Genomic DNA, 19,814 nt, shown 5'->3' on the forward strand with positions numbered 1-19,814 from the left:
GCAACAGTTAAAAACTAACAACCTGATTATCCCACATACATATTTTATGAGTTTTTTTACTCAGAAGTACCACTGCAGGACTTGGTTGTGCATTAGCAACAAAAAGTTTAATTTGAGCCTGAGAGGGTTAAATGTTTTGTCAGATTTTGTGCAACATTTTTGAAGCAGATGCATTTCTCCCCCAAAAAACGAAGAGGCTGTAACTCTCCTAAAACCTTTCATACGCATGTCAGAATGAAGCTTTGGTATCACTGAATAATCATCTCATATGAAAAGTTATTTGGCACTCTGTAAACCACAGTGGTTAAAGTATTCATATACTTTTTTCAGAATGACTGTAGGCTGTAAAAGTTTGATTTGTTTTCTTCTTAAAATCTTTTCCTCTGTTTCTCTAACACTAAAAGCTTGCTGTAGCAGACTGTAATTTTTCATGGGGATGGATGGATGGAGCAGAGGAGAGCAGAAGGTTTTCCCTTTTATTCTGTGCAGCAAAAGAGCTCCTATAATTGCATGTAATGTGTGTGTGTGTGCGTGTGAGTGAGTGAGTGAGTGTGTGTTGGAAGGGGGGTCACACAACACAGTAAATTACAGTAAAAAAACACTGAACATAATTAAGACATTTAGAATGTCACTGATAAAAAACCAACAATGACAAAAAAAACACAGGACTGCGATGTGTGATAGTACATTAAACACTAAAATGGTGGGAATTACAAAACATCCTGGACATCCTGTCACCTTTGTCCATTTGTCCATTTTGTTTTGTTTTTCATTACCCATGATGCTTGCTGGCAGTTTAACAGAGGAAGAAGTATACCAACCATCCTCTGCACTCTCTCCCCCTCTGTACTTTGTTGTCTTCCCCTTCCTGAATTGCCACACATCTCCATTCTCTCCCGTAATTTCACTGTGAAGGTTTTGTTTTTCCCGTCTTTGCAAATTATTGCAATCAAGCCCTACAAATATATTTGTACAATACTAACACTCACGACTTACTCCTCCGGACTTGCCAGATTTTGAATTTGATGGACTAGTTTGCATGTGATGACTAACACAATGAAATAATTCCAGCATTATTTTTACCGTTTATTTTACTATTCAGCTGAGAAACTTGATCACAAAGGCATACACAACCTGATCCTTCTTCAAATTGAAGGCAGTTACGCTGAGTCATTTGACTAGATGTGCTAATAATCATTGTATTATGTGAAAGTAACAAAATGTTGTGAAAGATTTCACATATTGTTTTGACAGGTTCAACTGACATTTGAGTAGTGAGCCAAAGCAACCGAGAAAAACTATAATTTTCTTCTCTTTTTTGAAAAGTTGAAATACGAGAATTAAGTTCAGAGGGAATCTGTCGTATATTCACTACTGACGATGTCTGTCTTTCTCAGCGCTACGTGACCGAAGACTCGCCTGAACTCAGATGGCTATTCCAACCTTGTTGTTTCAGAAAGCAGCTTCATAGTCATTTCTATCCAGGATGCTAAATATGGATGTGGTGTGATAGTTATGCATGTGACATGTTCTGTCACGGTTATCTTACCAGCCTACACCTCCTGGGCCCACGCATGACAGCATCCGTAATGGCTTCTCAATTGTTCTGCTCCATATCTCAAGGATTAAGGGTACATCTTCTGGTTTCTAATTGATAGCATTACCATAGTAACACCAGATGCCTTAGATGCTAAACATTGGAAATTCAATAGAGAGAGATCATCCATCTTGTGTTGTCATGAATACCTCTTCTCTTCTCTTCTCTTCTCTTCTCTTCTCTTCTCTTCTCTTCTCTTCTCTTCTCTTCTCTTCTCACAGCTAACTTGTCATCCTTATCAGTTATTTACTAACTCAGAGGCATTAATTCTGAAAACTGACGTAAAACAAATTAAACTACTTCTCAGGTCTATTTAAGAACATCTCAGTGAATGTTAGTAGACTTGATTAATTAACATGTGATGGCCGCTGCCTCTTTTCTCTGTTCGTAAATGAAACTGTAGCAGCATGCGGGAGGATATTTCACGGCACTCTGAACCATGATGATAAGGCAATTTTAAGTTGGTCCAATTTTTTTCTTGTAATTCACTAGAGTAAGTTTGTTATGGATGTAATTCAATGTAAGAGATTGGATTACTGTCTGTATTTGAGTGGATTGCTTTACTGATTATACAGTTAAACAGGAAAATCGATTACATTTCAGCATTCCCTGAGTTTTACAGATGGACAATCATTATATTCTGGAAAATGACCGTAACAGTACCTGGGATGTTTTTATACAACGTAGCCACTGCAGCACTATGATAAAAAGCTCACTTGGATGTAAAATGCTGCTTATACAGTTGGCAAGAGCATCATGTTGCTAGCCTACTTTTGGTGAATCCTCACATCATAAGATTAGTGATCTGATTTTATGCTTCTCTCCTCCTCTCTCCTCCTCTCTTGTGAAAACTAAATTATGTATTGTGATACTGCTTGTTAAGGCACAGCTAACGGGTTGGCTGGACAATGGGACTAATGCAGTAACTCTATAGATTTAAATTCACTGCTCTACAAGGGGACATTTGAAGGAATATGTCCAGTTTGTTGTGTGTTTCTGCCTGATTCTGTTCCAGTTATCAAGACTGTGAGCCAGTCATTTAAAAGAGGATGCACACTCATGCTGTGGATTTTGACCTGGAAGAGTGTAGCATTTGACAAGTACAGTTTATGGAGAGTGTCTCAACTCCTGACTGGTGATTCGTGTCGCCACAGTTTTAATGACTCTCAATAATTCAGCTTGTCACTTAGGTTTCTACAAATACAGATTGTTACACAATTTCGACTTAGAATATACACTGAAATCCTTTTTGCAGCTGTCACAATACACTGCAGCTCAGAATAGATAGCCGCTTTTGGTAAACATTATGATTAAACAAACACTTTGCATCTTCATTTTACATGAAGCGCCACATTCAACTGTCATTTTTTGCTTTGTACTCGGAGCTTTGTTAAGCGTTTTTGGAATTAAGATCAGTGCGGTGCATCTTGGACAACTTTTTGTGGTCTGATGCACTGCTGAGCAATAAGAAACAGAGATGTGTATTGTTGAGTTCTAAGACTCAAAGTGGCAAAGTGTTTGAAAATATGGCGACTACACGGCGTACCTCCCTTTTATATTATGAATTAATGGCAAACTCACATTTTCATGGATCAATTAAAGCCACCTGCAAAAATCTTATTGCTACTTAGCCCCTGTCTAATTTAGATATTATAATGAGGCGTTAGCACATGCAGATCATGATTTCTGTGACTACAGTCCAACCAGTTTATTGAAGTGCTGATATTTTTGACCGATCTAACAGTGTTGGCTTTTATAATGGCCTATAAATAAAAATGTAAAAAGTAATGAAGAGACAAAACACCCTTCAACCATATTCTGAGTGTTGTTTTTGCAGAGTTTGTCTATCAGACTGGACAAAACCTCCCTGCTGGCAACATGTGTTTGGAAACACAACAACCAGCTGATCCAACTAAAGTAGAGCGCAAAAGAGTAATTGTACGAAATGAAAGTTAGGGAAATGCATTTATCTTTTGTTTGTCTGAAAGAAAAAACACAATATCAGTTGCCATATCAGAATATCGGACTTTTAAGTTGCCAAATATTGGTATTGGTATCGGCCTTAAAAATCCCATAAGGGCCCTGCTCTATCTGTTACATAAGGGGATAAAAGTCATAGTGCAGTGGCTACTCTGTTATTTACGTTAGCTGTCCATCCAAGCATCTTTTATCAACACCAAGGAAGGAAAGACTAATCATATCTTTTTAAACACTTGCAATGCTTTGCCAAAGTTTATTATTGCACACTTGCACGCCTGAGGCTAGCAATTATTTTCATTATTGATCTAAAAATTATTGGCTTGAAAAATCTATTCATAGTTTGGTCTCTAAAATGTCCAAACAGAGGACAATTCTAGTTTTTTTTTTCCTTGAAGGCAGGCTAATTATATTAAATTGCTTGTTTTGTTTCCATTAATAAGTAGAACTTCACACTTGAGCTACAAATTGGACATTTAAGTTATTTCTGCTCATAGACTTTTTTAAAAAAGAGTTATTGATTTACTAAAATTGTTGTGTTCATTGATTTATCCTTTCAGCTTTGCATATTTTTCTTTTACTTTATTGGACATTAAGCAGTAAAGAGGCATGAGAAAAAGGAAAATGAGTTGCAAAACAGGAATCAGGTTGGTGTTCCACTATTGATGTTGCAGTTTGCAAGGCTCCAGTTCCACTCTTTATACATGTTATGTACCTGATGCTACATTTTAAGTCGGGGAAATAAATTAAAGCTTTTGTTGGCTGCATTTGTAATAGAAAAACATGCTTAGAAAGCCTAAAAAACAACCTTGTTTATGTGAAGAAATTCACATGTAGCCATCTTTCATCCAGAACCCACTGAATGAGAGAAGCATTGTTCAAATGCAGAGCCAGTCCTTTGTGAACTTGGAACTTCAACTGCAAAGTGTTTTTGCCAACAGCTAAGGGGGTCATGAGTGTAAAGTTAAGCTCATCCTTCCAAGGCTTTTATGAGTTGGGCATTAGGCAGGCTAGAAAACAGCCTGTGAGACAACACGTTTAGTCTCCCCTCTGACTACCAGGTCTTTCCTTCCAGTGGAAGATTGAGGCATCCAAGAGGAATGAACAGATATAAAACCTAATTTGGTTCTGTACCCAGTAGGATTTTTAATGTAAGGAACTAATATTCATGGGTGCAGGCTCTTTACTCTTGAAATGCAAAAGCCTCTATAGACATACAGGTTTTGTGCACTCAGTTGAAAGCCTCCTGCAGCAGCAGCAGATAGGTTGTTTTGGACGATTTTAGCTGTTTTTTTTTTCTTTTGCTACACTGTAAACAGTGACAGAGTCTTGGCAAGTTTTATCTTTAAAAATCTGAAAAGGCATTTCAGTATATTGAGGTTTTGCTATTAAAGAGAACTGGAGGCCTGTTTTCAGATTGTGTGTGTGTGTGTGTGTTGGGTGGGCTAAAAAGATTGACAAAGAAAGATACATTTGGCTGTCTTTCAGACTTGTAGTGACTTGGTCAGAATCATAACAACTCTGAAATCAATGACCAAAAGAAGAAAAGAGAGAGGGGACCTACAAACATGGGCATCCAGCAGAGAAACAGAAAAGAGAGAGGCAGAGAGTATATTATGGTGACTTTGTCAGAAACTCGGCTGACTGGATAAGTAAGAAAGATAAAAAACAACATTAAAAAAAATAAGAACTAGAATGAAAATATAAACAGCTCCACTTCTGCTTTCACTCACTGAGGATAGTCCCGGCCCAGCAATGCATCAGGCTGGAGATGAACTGGAAATACAAATATATGAGAACATTTCTTTTAAACAAAACAGTCAAAATACAATTTGTAGTGGCCCTGCAGTTTTTGAGAGATATCCATGGGGGTGGCTCTTTACTCTTAAAATGCAAAGTCGCTGTTGCAGTTGAGTGGTGTTCTTTTTAAACAATCATGGACTGGTGTGAAATTAAATGAATATTTCACAGACAGCGTCTCAGTAAGGTGTGTCAGTCATACATGCTGCCAGAATAGCTTTAACATAACTTGGCACTAAGTGTCTTTTACTCTGCTGGTGGAATGGGACACGATTATTCACCATTTCTTCTTTGGGCGTTTTGATGACGTGCTAGCTAACACTTCAGCTCACAATGATGGGGATGCCATATGATTTAACCCTTTTTCAGACTCATCAAGCTATTCAGTTGGTCCTTTATGGCCTGTGCATGGTGTCATCTTGGAATGCAAAACTCCTGTCAACTGAGAAATGTTTCATCATACAGGGAGTGCAGAATTATTAGGCAAATGAGTATTTTGTCCACATCATCCTCTTCATGCATGTTGTCTTACTCCAAGCTGTATAGGCTCGAAAGCCTACTACCAATTAAGCATATTAGGTGATGTGCATCTCTGTAATGAGAAGGGGTGTGGTCTAATGACATCAACACCCTATATCAGGTGTGCATAATTATTAGGCAACGTCCTTTCCTTTGGCAAAATGGGTCAAAAGAAGGCCTTGACAGGCTCAGAAAAGTCAAAAATAGTGAGATAACTTGCAGAGGGATGCAGCAGTCTCAAAATTGCAAAGCTTCTGAAGCGTGATCATCGACCAATCAAGCGTTTCATTCAAAATAGTCAACAGGGTCGCAAGAAGCGTGTGGAAAAACCAAGGCGCAAAATAACTGCCCATGAACTGAGAAAAGTCAAGCGTGCAGCTGCCAAGATGCCACTTGCCACCAGTTTGGCCATATTTCAGAGCTGCAACATCACTGGAGTTCCCAAAAGCACAAGGTGTGCAATACTCAGAGACATGGCCAAGGTAAGAAAGGCTGAAAGACGACCACCACTGAACAAGACACACAAGCTGAAACGTCAAGACTGGGCCAAGAAATATCTCAAGACTGATTTTTCTAAGGTTTTATGGACTGATGAAATGAGAGTGAGTCTTGATGGGCCAGATGGATGGGCCCGTGGCTGGATTGGTAAAGGGCAGAGAGCTCCAGTCCGACTCAGACGCCAGCAAGGTGGAGGTGGAGTATTGGTTTGGGCTGGTATCATCAAAGATGAGCTTGTGGGGCTTTTCGGGTTGAGGATGGAGTCAAGCTCAACTCCCAGTCCTACTGCCAGTTTCTGGAAGACACCTTCTTCAAGCAGTGGTACAGGAAGAAGTCTGCATCCTTCAAGAAAAACATGATTTTCATGCAGGACAATGCTCCATCACACGCGTCCAAGTACTCCACAGCGTGGCTGGCAAGAAAGGGTATAAAAGAAGAAAAACTAATGACATGGCCTCCTTGTTCACCTGATCGGAACCCCATTGAGAACCTGTGGTCCATCATCAAATGTGAGATTTACAAGGAGGGAAAACAGTACACCTCTCTGAACAGTGTCTGGGAGGCTGTGGTTGCTGCTGCACGCAATGTTGATGGTGAACAGATCAAAACACTGACAGAATCCATGGATGGCAGGCTTTTGAGTGTCCTTGCAAAGAAAGGTGGCTATATTGGTCGCTGATTTGTTTTTGTTTTGTTTTTGAATGTCAGAAATGTATATTTGTGAATGTGGAGATGTTATATTGGTTTCACTGGTAAAAAGAAATAATTGAAATGGGTATATATTTGTTTTTTGTTAAGTTGCCTAATAATTATGCACTGTAATAGTCACCTGCACACACAGATATCTCCCTAAAATAGCTAAAACTAAAAACAAACTAAAAACTACTTCCAAAAACATTCAGCTTTGATATTAATGAGTTTTTTGGGTTCATTGAGAACATGGTTGTTGTTCAATAATAAAATTATTCCTCAAAAATACAACTTGCCTAATAATTCTGCACTCCCTGTATTGAGGTTTAATTGTATCGGCGATAAATACACTAAAAATTGTTTGCTAACAAACAACAAACAGAGCAGGATTTAGCAGCAGCAAGAGCATTAAAGAGGGAGTGGATGGCTGCTTTGAGATTCTGTGTGTGTGTGTGTGTGTGTGTGTGTGTGTGTGTGTGTGTGTGTGTGTGCACGCAGGCAGGGCAGGGTATAGAACGGAGAAGGAGAGACAAATTTGGCTCTGTATTAGTGTTGTTATGATTCTGTGGTCAGAATCATAACAACTCCCAAATCAATGATGAAAATAAATAAACTAATACAATAAAATGGAGAAGCAAGGCAAATGCAGACTGGGAGGCAAAAAGGGAAGAGGCAAAGAGGATATTATAATGACTTTGTCAGAAATGTGAGTAACTAGAAAAATGTAACGCAGCCAAAAAAGAAGAAATAACTCAACCTTTTCTCTCACGAAAGATGTTCTAACCCTGTAATACATCAAAAATATGTAAGTACTAATACTTAAAAATAGAAGCAATGTTTAAACCAATCAATCACTAAATTTCATTGTCCTGATAGTTTGTAAGGGATCACTTAAAATAGCTTCCTCAGCAGCAAAAAAGAAAAAAAAAATGACGCGTGTTAACAGAAAACCTATGCAATCCCTTCTTTGTTCATTGTTTTCTGTTAGCCCAAATATATCTGGGCTGTAGAGACATTAATGGGTCACCTCGGAAACCAGACTTGTGACTGTGTTTGTCCATTTCGCAGGTAGATGCTGTGCTGCATCTTCTTTTAACAAAATTGCAATCACTTTGCCTATTAAAGGCCTTTTTTCACTTGGAGGGAATAATGGGCACTCAGCTAGCACTTTACTATGTGTCTCAACCCATGAACTAGCAGCATAGATTTAAAACCCAGCACATTTCAATTACCAGGTGCTTCACGCTGCAACATAACGTATTGGACAGCTTAGCTCACTTACATTTCCCTGAATTTATTAACCAGTCTCGTTCTATAGACAGTTGTTTGGTTTCTGCTCATCTTGTTAAGTATTTGCTGGGAGCCGTGACATTCAATGAATTGAAGTTTTACATGTGATCAAAAACATTTATATACATTTATATACACAAACATATTAATTTAGCTTGCTGTTTAATTGCACACTGATGGTCATTAATATTGGACAACATTTCAAATTTTATTTAAAAATATATTATAATGTTATATATTATAAAATACAGCAAGTTATAGAAAAATACCCATAATCAATACATAATTGATTCATGCCATGGTGTGTGGTGACTTTTATCTTTCTCCTTTCTGCACTCCTTCCTGGCTGAAGAATTATTATAAAATGTTATTACCTCTATAGTTAAAGAAATACCTACTATTATATGTACTAGAAGTATTTACTTTAAAAAAAAAAGAGAAGATTTTATTAGCTAAAAATGACAAGTGATGGAGGAGATTTTCAAACCATTTCTTCAGGAAAAGAACTGATGACACAATAAGAAAACACCTCACTACATATAAAACTGTTTTACGGGAAAATTTAACATAAAGTATCAACAGTATCAACAGTAAAATGATTATTCTGCAGAAAAATGTGAAAAGACAACATTAAATTGATTAATATTACTGATGCATATGTTTAAGATTCAGGTCATTTCAGTACATATATTCTGTTTAATGTCTGGCATTATATGCTATTAATCAAGTGTATAACGTTGTAGTGGCTTTCCTGTGAATATGATACATCTCTGAAAAAAAGCAGTGAAATATTAGCAAAACAGCAGGCTAACCATATTAATCTGAAAGTGCTGGCTGAGCCTGCATTTGGTCAGTTTACCTGCTTTATTAGACTGGACATAGTAGGAACCATGCCACATATTGGCCAAGGTAGTTAGCAAGCTGTTTTAGTTGCTAATGCTTGCTGTTTCCACACAAAATGCAGTTTATAACTGATCTCAGAGCAGTAACAACTTGCCTTGCACGGTTCTCTCCCGTCTGTTTACCATCAAAGATCAGAGGTTTATCCACAAAAAGCTGCTGCCCTCCTTGCTTCCCGAGTCCAAGTCACTGTTAAGAGGAACGGACATGTCCATAGAACGGATAAAGCTATAGTTTCCCATGAGCACGAAACAAGGGTAGTTTTCAGCGACAATAGCCAATTGCGGCCACAAGATGGCAATAAAGTAAAGGATGAATGGAAACAATTGAATAGCATTAAATTAAATGAGAGAGACTACTTTACTTTGGTACATTTGATGTCATGGTTTTTGTTTTGTTTTTTTAGAGTTGACAAGGCAAGCACTGCTTGCCTTGCTTGCCCTAATGGAATGCTACTGTATCCATATATATAGTAATCTGCTTAGTGTATACTGTATGGTGCAATTTTCTTTTATATAATATTATGAGGGCTCGCACAAGAGTATTGTCTCTGAGGCTTTGGTGGTAAAGTGGTTTGCCAGGATTTGGAGATGACAAACCTCTTCTCATGCTGAAGGGTCCTTGGAAGATACTGGAAGCCAAATTGCTCCCGGTGAGCACCTTGTGTGTCTGTAGTAAATGAGAAACACATTCTAAAGCACTTTGTAGAACCTAACTAAGCCTAAATGTTACCATATAAGTGCAGATGATTCATCAGACTCATAAACAGATCAGGTGCAATCGGTAAAGTTTAGTTATTTGAGTCAGTGGTCAAACCAGCAGCAACAGAATAATGAGTCTTCACAAATACAAGATTAAAAATGTAACAGTAAAATAGAAATATGATTTAGTGATTAATTAGTACTGACAGCAACACATGTTCAGTGACATGAGAGGAAATGGTCGCATTTGCTGCTTGGCTATCCAGTTTGGCTGCAGTAATGCCTTAAGCCAATCGAGAAAAAGGAAAAATCAGGGAGGTGGAAGTCAAAGGCAATGAGGGGGGTTAGGCAAAGAGAAGAGGCTCACAGAGAGACGGAAAGGAAGAGTGAGTGTGAAGAGCAAACTGAGAGGGTTGAATAAAGCTTCCGGGCCCCAGAAGGCCGAACTCTCAGACATTTTAATCAATAACCGCAGCTCTATCAAAGGACGGCTGATAGGCCAGAGAAAGAGGGATTGTTCTGCACTCGCTGTCTCACCCCTAAGGAGTGACTCAACACTCTGGGACAGGGTGAGGAGGAAGGGGGCAGCAGAGACAGATGGACGAGGAGAATGACAAGGAAAGAGGGAAGGACAGATATCCAGGCAAAGGGAGGGAGCAGAACAGACAATAGAGATGCAATTACAGAGACGGAGGGAGGCAGAAGAGAGTGAAGCTAAGTTTTTTTGATAGATTTTCTGCTAGTGCTGGTTATTTTCTACCATTATGTCACAGACAGAAGATTGTGAGTGCGCCTGCAAAATCCAAATCTTTTATGTGACTTGACAGACTGCTGCAGCTTAAATATAAAAAGTGTATTCTTTATTTTTGTGTGTACATGAGAGAGGGGGAGAGTGAGAGAGGAAGCTGTGACCTGAAAGTATTTCAGTACAGGGGTTGATATAAAGGGAAAAAGAATTGTTTTCATGCACTTAGTCATGTTGTATTGATATAAAATGATGTAATCAAATGATGTAATACTTAGTAGTTTGGATGATTGGATGTGTTCTGAAATTGCAATCAGTGTTCCTCTTTGACTTGACTGGAATTTTACCATAGTCTCTAAATAAAAGATGAAGTCATCATGTTGTCAAAACTGGTTAGAAAAGACAAGTTTTGAATCCTCAAACTGAACTTTTTTGCATTTGTCATCTTAGTGTTGTAAAGCTAGAGGTGGTGAGGGAAGGGTGGAGCATTTTCTGTAGATATACAGTGCCATACTTTACCCTGCTTTTTGCCTTTAGATGGGGCCATAATTTACAAAAGGAATATCTTATGAATCAATAAAACTTGAAAAAAGCATGTGAGACAGTAAACACAGTAAGTGTTTCCTGGGGTCATAGAAAACTGTGTTGATGGGTCATTCTTCCATAGAGTTAAAAGGAAAAAAAGACTTTTTTAAAAAGCTAAAACAGTTTACCCCAAACTAAAAAGAATGCAGCTCAAAGTAACTATTTTTCGCTGCCTTCACTTTTCAGACACTGTCAGCGCTTGAGAATATCTGAAAAACAACAATAGGACCCATTCTGAGCAAAAATACATTGAAATTTAATAAATGCCATTATGAAGCTTTAGTGCCCTCAGTAGGGCAATCCAAGGTGAGCATCATATGAATAAATATCAATTTTATTTGATTAGCCCTTTGTTTTAGCTCAGGATGGAAATTATTTTTCTTTATTCATTTGTTTGATTATTATTATTATTATTATTTAAATGTTTTTTTTATTTTTATTTTTTGTTGTTGTTTATCTATAAAAAAAGGAAGTATTTCTCAATATTTAAATTGATAAAATATAATAGAAGATAGAAATAAACTGACACAGAAGTAAAAGAAATATAAAACTGCACACTGCAGGACATGGATTCATTTTAAATTTTGTTTTATAAAATGTAATATTTCAAATACTAAAAGTTTTTTTTCTCTCTTTTGGAAGTTTTGGAAGCAGAATTAAAACTGAATGCTGCATGTTTAGTTTTGTCACTGGGGACAGTGAGTAACTCTTTCCCAGACAACCTGGGAAGTCTGGAGCAGCAGATTAGCGATCTATTTTTGTTCAGCGCCTCATAAGGCAACAGTAGAAATTATTTGACAAACATAAGGGAAGTATAAAATTGCTCTGATGCACCTATGGTTGTCTGGTTTATGGACGGAACAGGATGAGCATGAGTGATGTTGTAGACAAGGACTCAATTCTTCTACCTTTCCCCTCTCTTATTTGTTACCTGTCACTCTTTTTTTATAAGTGCTAACAGAAAAAGAAATGATGTAACCTTAAAGGGAAAAAAAAAAAAATCAGTTTATGCTTAAGACAAAGGCACACTTTGGTTTCCAGGGTGTGATATACAGGCTCCGTAACTCGAGAAGGTGGCCAGTTGTTAAAGAAGCATGCGCTAAAAAATTGAATCCTCTAAGCATTTATAATGCTCTCAGTTTAAACTCTGTTGCTCTCTATGTGTTGTGTGTTTCGCAAGATCTGGGACCATCTAAGTAAGCCTCAGAGGAATGTGCATGCCTGGAAGTGTAACAATCGAATTGTTTAAAATGCTCATCTGGAGATGTGTGACAGTGTGTGTGTATGCATGCACGTCTATGTCAAGAGATTAATTGTGCAGTACTGCATCCTGCTGTTCCAGTATCACATGAGTGCACACATGTGTATTTAGCAGGTGTTTTTTTTTTTTTGCACATTTTGGCTGTCTTTATGTTTAAAATTGTAGCTTACATTGTCCCGTAGTCGCTCTCTATCAATATACATCAGGAAAATCAAAGTTCAGCTCATTTAGCCAATAATTCTAAAAATACGAATTTTATTAATCACCTTTTTTTATTTTAAAGCTGTAATTACCACATACCAGACCCTGCTTGCCAGCTGTATATCCAGAAGGATGTTTAAAGAAATCTCGGCAGAGCCGCATTTGAATATGAAATGATTGTGATTGCCTTTGAATGCCCCGCATTTGAATTTTGCAACCCTACTGAGATGAAGCTAATCAGTCAATGAAAACCTGAAGAATCAATTTTATCACACTTTTTTGGCTGAAATTATGCAAGTAAACCCCCCCACCCCCACCCCCAAACACAAAAAACTGAGAAAAAGACAAAATACAGGTCATCATCATTCCTGTCATATCCCATCACAATTATATGCCTCTCTATCCACTACCACCATGCAATTGTCAAGGTGTTTGTTCCACATGCCAGATTCTCACTAAGAGCTAATTATTTGTTCCATGCTCCATCGCCAGCCGGTGTCACGTCAGGAGACGCACAGATTCACCAGTGATTAATCCAGTAACATGAGCTCTGTATTTATACAGTGGCTATTAACCAACCTTCAAACTCTGTCAGAAACAGTTACAAAGACGTTTGCAGCTGGCTTGTAACATATATGTGTGTTTGATTTTCATGCCAACCATTTTGTTGTGTTGTTGTGTGCTGTTCTGTGTATTTGTCAGTTTTAAGAATTTTTAATCTGCTAGGATGGCCAGAACAGAGGATTTCAACTTCATGTTCTGAGTTGCTGTGTTATACTGTGACATGGATTCTGGAGAAAGTGAATGTATAGTAGTTCATACTTTTTCCTTGCACTGGCTTGCACAAGCTGGGCTACACTTTGAGAACCCTGGGTTTAGACACATAGGCATACTCAAAATTAATGCTGACGTTAGATTGATGCTAGTGCAATTTCCTGTAACACTGTAGTTTCATTAGAAAACATATGAAATCCTTATGACCTGAAGTGGAGCGATCTATTTTGCAGGCACAAAGTTAAAGGTGCAGAAAGAACATTCCACAGGTGAAATGTCAAAGCCTCAAAAGTTTCATCATATGCTTTTGTAGACAGATTTGCTTTTTTCATACATTTAATACATGTTTATGTGTGGGAATCTGAGCACGCAGCTGAATATTATGTGTTTTGTTCGGAACTGTCTTTGCAGCCAAAAGCAATAGGTTTAATTTGTGGACTTTTTAAGAAGAAAGTTACATTTGTTGCTGAAATGTCATGAACGCCCAATACAAAAATGATCACAAATCCATGTAAATAAAACTGAAATGGAACAAATCTTGACCACACTGTCAACACTTTTCAGGAAAGGGACCTTTTCACTATAAGACAGCCCAGAAGAAAACTGTTGACAGCGAGGTGTGTGGGTTGTTTTGTGCTACCAAGACAGTGTTTCTGATCAGTTAAACTGTTGCTGAGTTTGTCATTTTTCTGTGCTTTGTGCAACACGGACAAAATCTCCTTTTTCTCTTTTGTATTGGGGTAGTGGAATAACCATCAGATAGTCAGTAAATAAAATTTATTTTTATGGTTAAATTTAATTGATATTAAGATCTAAAACTGGTATGACTGTTTTTGTGTTAGTCTTATGCCCCTGTTCAATTTTTAAATATTATGAAAATTTAATCGGTTTTAAAGGTTATAATTATAAATTTGGAATTAAATTAGTGATAAAATATGCCTATTTAGTCCAATCATTCATATGCAACACTAACAGTTATGATAAAAACACTGACAGTAATTATCCAGTACATTATCTGCTTGTTAAGTCTGAAATGGTTAGCCGCTTCTAGGTAAGGCAAGTGAACGAAACACAATGCGACAGAGTGTTGAAAACTTTTAACTCCAGTGACCATTGTTCTCCCACTGTAAAAAAAACATGGATGCACCTTTAGGTTTTGGACTGGAGCATTTTGAAGCCTCAGTGTCTTTGGAGCCAAATGTTAGACAAGAATATGGAGTGCTAATTTACCAGCTCAGTGTTGCAAGATGCATTCATAATATGTACAGATGCAATGCACATAGACACATGTATATTAATTACTAAAAATTAATACAACACTAAGATTTAACTCACCAAACCAGGAGCACAAAGCTCTTGGGCATAGCAGGCTATGTTATTTCTTAGTTAATCCTATTAATGTTGCCCCATAAGCAACTCGAGCTGCAAAAAGTAGAATTTACTTACCAGAAATTGTAAAGTGGAGGCCTTGTAGATCCACTACAGTTCCTTATGTTAGCCATGCCCTAAACTTTAACCATTCTTAGTCTTCGATAGTCATTCATGGTTGCCATTTAGTGGGCCATTTCATACTGACACACTTTTGAAGTCTACATAAAGTGCTCGCTATAGAAACTTTTTTTCCGCATCTCTATGTAGGGTTCACTTGTTACCCTGGGGGTTGCTGCTTGGTTAATACCTGATATGACCTGATGTCTGAAAGTATTTGAAAACAAACAAAGAAAGCAAATACATGAATAAACCAAACCAAACAAAAAAATGCTATAACTTTTATTGCACACACCAGAAATTTAAATACTGTTGAGGTTTTGGAGGATTAGTTAAGTTAGAAAAGTTATGTAGTACTGGTTTGTTATAATTTCAGTAATAGTGATATAAACATAATGGTAAGTTTATATTTAAAGTTAAATACAATACTTGTATGTTTAGGATCACTCATTGAAGTTCAGCACCAATGATTGTGTGGTCAATGATACTGTAGCTGATTGCCATCATATAGCAGGTGAGAGACACTGAAAACTGACAAAACCTCAGCCAACTGCATTTGAAGTGGATGGTGGACTTTTTCGGAGCTGCCACTATCCACAATGCTTGGTTAGTAATTAATATGTTGAATTATTGCTTCCAGCCCAGAGGCTGTAGTGTACACTCTAAGTTTTGTGAAAGCTTAGCTTAAAGGCCTGTTACACATAAATAGTACTAATAAAAAGCTGTCTAGCCTTTACACGCCTATTCAGAAGACAAGCAACACAGTGCTGCAGAACTGAAAAGGCGAGAGCCTCAGCCAATACAGAAGTGGCTTAGACACGGAAACAGTACTGAAAGGGTCGATTCTTTATCACTATACAAGCAGATGCTATTACTAATACTGCACACAATACTCGAGACTTTTACAGTATGTTTTCTTCTTAAATCTTCAATTCATTATCCCAACAGGTAGGATTTTACCTTCCAACTGGGTTCTATTAGATGCGTAAGCCTGTGGTAGGAGTGTTGATAAGAGGGGGGAAAAAAGTCAGAGAAGGGGTTTGGAAAGACAGGATGGCATAAAGTAAGAGGCAGAAAAAGAGGAGGAATGGTGAAAAGCAGAAAGAAGCATATAAAAACAGACTTATAGATGCATAAACTGACAGCCTCTCAACATGAAAGAAAAGCAAATAAAAGAGAATATTAAAAGAACTATAAGCATGCACTTATATCTGCACACACAGAGACTGTGCAGTTGGTTTACGCACATGTGGTTCTTGCTCTGTGTGTTTGTGCAAGCTGGAGTTTATTAGATACGTTTTCCGAGATGGAATTAAACAAAAATGCATGTGAAAAAATGTGAAAGAGCCTCCAAGATCAAGGAGCAAAGTCTGGCAATGTGTCATATGTGTTTTAAATGAAAAGAGAGAAAGACAGAGGAAGGAAGCGAGAAATAGAAATAGAAAGGCAAGGGATGATCTGATATCCTCGTGTTGGTGTTGTTCCCAGACCATCATGAAAATGTTGTTCCAGGTTCAACATTGCAAGTGACCAATCACATTGTTGTGACGTTATTCTTTTGCGCGCCAAGCCATTCGTGCATTTATGAAATTCCAATGTTGCAAGGACAATATCAATTCTGCTTACTGTTTATTAAAGGGTTACGGTTAGGGTTAGGGTTAGGGTCAGGGTCCGTTGATCGGTGGACAGAGGCGGTTTCTCGCAGCTTAAGTACAGTTTTTTGTTTTACGCCGGTTTTTCCCGAAGTCGCAAAAGTATGACGTCACAACATTCTGATTGGTCACTTGCAATGTTGATCCTGGAACAACATTTAGTATGATGATCTGGGAACAACACCAACACGAGGAAATCAGATCGTGCGAAAGGCAAGAGCCATAAGAGACAAGGAAGGGAAAGAATCTCCTTGTTGTCCCGTTTGTAGCAACCGAAAATAAAATAAATACATAATTATAATAAAGGTCAATCAAATGGACCAATATGGCAAGGCCATGATGATCCACTTGGTAAAATAAATCCGCTTGGCATCTTTCTTGGCCTTAAGACAACAATTCTGATGGCTAAAGATCCAAACGGGACACAAAAAAAAAAAAAAAAAAAAAAAAAAAAGAATCTCCTTGTTGAGTCTGATGTAATTAGCAACTTTCCAGGTCCAAATACCCTTTTGGTTCCCAAATGCAAATACGCTGAGACACCACTGAGAGTTAAAAATGTATCCAAATTCTTTGAACTCTAGTAAAGTTATTAGAGTTGTTGTTTTCAAAGACAGTTAATTCAGACATTCTTGAAACACGGGTTTGATGTTTACAAGTAGGCCCAGCTTAGTTAGCTAGTTGACATCGATGCTAAGTTCTCACCAAAATGTTGCTAAAAGACCAAAAACATACATTAATCCCATAACTTAAAAAAATGAGGTGAACAAATTGAATACCAGCGAGGTTTTGACAGGTGATAACACTTACTAGAAATATAATGGTCTGTTTATGCTAAGGGTGGCTGTGGCTCTGGAGGTAGAGCAGGTCACTAATCTGCTCCAGCCTGCATGTCAGATATCCCTGGGCAAGATACTAAGCCCTAGAGTACTAAGCGTTACTCACCTATCCACCGAGTATGAATATGTGTTAGATAGAAAAAAGTGTTTGTGTAATGAGGTATCCATAAAACTGTATAAAAGTGCTTTGATTGCTCAGAGTAGAAAAGCGCTATATAAGAACCAGTCCATTTGCCACCCCATGGCTAACTATAAATGTATCATTACTATATAAGGCTACTATATTAAGGATAACGGTTGAGTTATTCTTAATAGAAGTCTGTGTGTGTATATATCCATACACGTATGTACAGCCTGTTAATACAAATAGCTAATCACACGTGAGTTAACACAAATGACAGCAACTCTATGCAATTAGGGATGTAGACATCGTGAGGATGGCCTGTTAAAGTTCAAAATGAGTATGAGGAAGAAATATGGGTTAGTATGAGTATTTTAGAAGCTGCAGGTCTATTGTGATTTCCTTCACAACCGTCTCTTACAAAGAATGGTCCAAAAAGAAATGATGTTGGAGCATAAAGGCCAGGCTGCTTGGAAGTGAGAGGAAGGCTGCAGTAACTAAAATAACCACTTACTTCAACCAAGGTATGCAGAAGAGCATCTCTGAATGCACAAAATGTCAAACCTTGAAGCAGCGGACAACATTTGATGCCACTTCTGTCAGCTCAGTAAAGTGAGTCTACAGTCATGTGCAATTGGGCAATAGAAGATTGTAAAAACCTTGCCTAGTGGGATGACTCTCAATTTCTGCTGTGACATTTGGATGGTAGGTAGGGTCAGACGTGGTGGAGCAAGAGATTGGTAACAAATACGTATGCAGGAACTGGGTGAAGCTGTCATGTGAATATGGACCAAAATCTCTGAGTAATGTTTCCATCAAACGTATCCAGTTCTGAAGGCAAAAGTTATCCAACCTGGTTTTAACCAGGCATATCTAATAAAGTAGCTAGAGTGAGTGTATTCAGAGTTTAGTGAAAGGTAACACCGCTGAGTACTCAGTAGGCAAAGAAAACTAATGTTATGAGAATGATTCTTTCCTGTGGCATTATTTTTGGTGTCTGGGACACCATGAACCCAAAGTTAACACCTCATCTGACTTTAAAAATGTAGCATTAAGATTTTGCCAATGAAATGCCCTAGAGAGGTTCGATAACAAAGGAATAGTTTCAGGGTACTAGTCTTAACTCAAAAAACAATGGCCAAGAGAAACTGCAGCAAGCTAAAAAGTTGAGAGCCTCAGCCATTGCATTAGAAGACCCCCACTCCCCTAGCCCCCACTAAAAAGGACCTCGATGTCATCACTTAGAGGAGAAGGTAATTAGAGAGTTAAAAAAAGCTGGTGAAAGGGATTGTTTTTCTTGTTGTGCTTTAGATTTCTATACATTAATTTAGTGTCACATTGAACCATCTAGGTACACACACATATGTGTAGATGAATAGCCCTATGTATTGCTTGAGTATAATGCTTTATAGAAATCACAGCTCACAGCAATTCACAAAACACAAGGTTATGGTTACTTCAGAAGCATTTAAATGTACAGTTTCCAACCTGACTGTCCGAAGGTTACGTATACAGCACTGCTTACGCATTGGATTTCAAAGGAATAAAGCTTCTTTATGAATCTGTTGAGGCTCAATGTGAAAACGGGTCGAAGTTTAAAAAAAAAAACACGTCGGGCTGTACAGCAGAGTGGCGATAGAAGGAGGGAAGAGCAGACAAGGCTAAACTATTCTTAGCCTGCTGCTGTTAACTGCTTTGGCATCCTCACACATTCACACCCGCACCCAAACACACACACACTCATAAGTTTGCACATACTGAGGGAAGAGAGCATACTGCACATGCCGTGCTTATACTGTAGACCTGGAAAAGATAGTGTGTATGTTATGGGGGGTTGGAGCGGAGGGTGGTTTTATAAAGCCCCCACCCCCAATAATGGCCAGAGAAGGATAGAACAGCTGAGAGAATTGGAAAAAAACGACACAAGAGAATGAGAGGAGCTGAGAGAAAAGAAGAGATAACTGATGTTCTCGTCCTTGTATTAGCTCTTATTCCTCCTAATGTACCTCTTATTAAAGGGGGAGTTCACCCATTTTCCCTGACCTTGACTGTAGCACACTGAGAAGCCATAGAGATACCGAGCCGGCAGAGATTGTCTGGCCCTATGCCAACAGTTCATCTCCATGTCATTCTAAGGGGCGAAAAAAAAGAAACACTCCAGGTTTTATTTCTGCAAATT

At 38.0% G+C, this 19,814-nt stretch overlaps 1 protein-coding gene across 2 annotated transcripts in view; it reads left to right on the top strand.

Annotated features, from left to right (window-relative positions):
- LOC146393616 (CUB and sushi domain-containing protein 1-like) overlaps positions 1–19,814 on the top strand; it is a 437,819-nt gene that overhangs the window by 25,555 nt on the left and 392,450 nt on the right. The window lies entirely within an intron of this gene.

The sequence above is a fragment of the Perissodus microlepis genome, chromosome 1 (assembly GCF_051167445.1).
Source record: "Perissodus microlepis isolate ML-2025 ecotype Zambia chromosome 1, ASM5116744v1, whole genome shotgun sequence".
NCBI lineage: Eukaryota > Metazoa > Chordata > Actinopteri > Cichliformes > Cichlidae > Perissodus > Perissodus microlepis.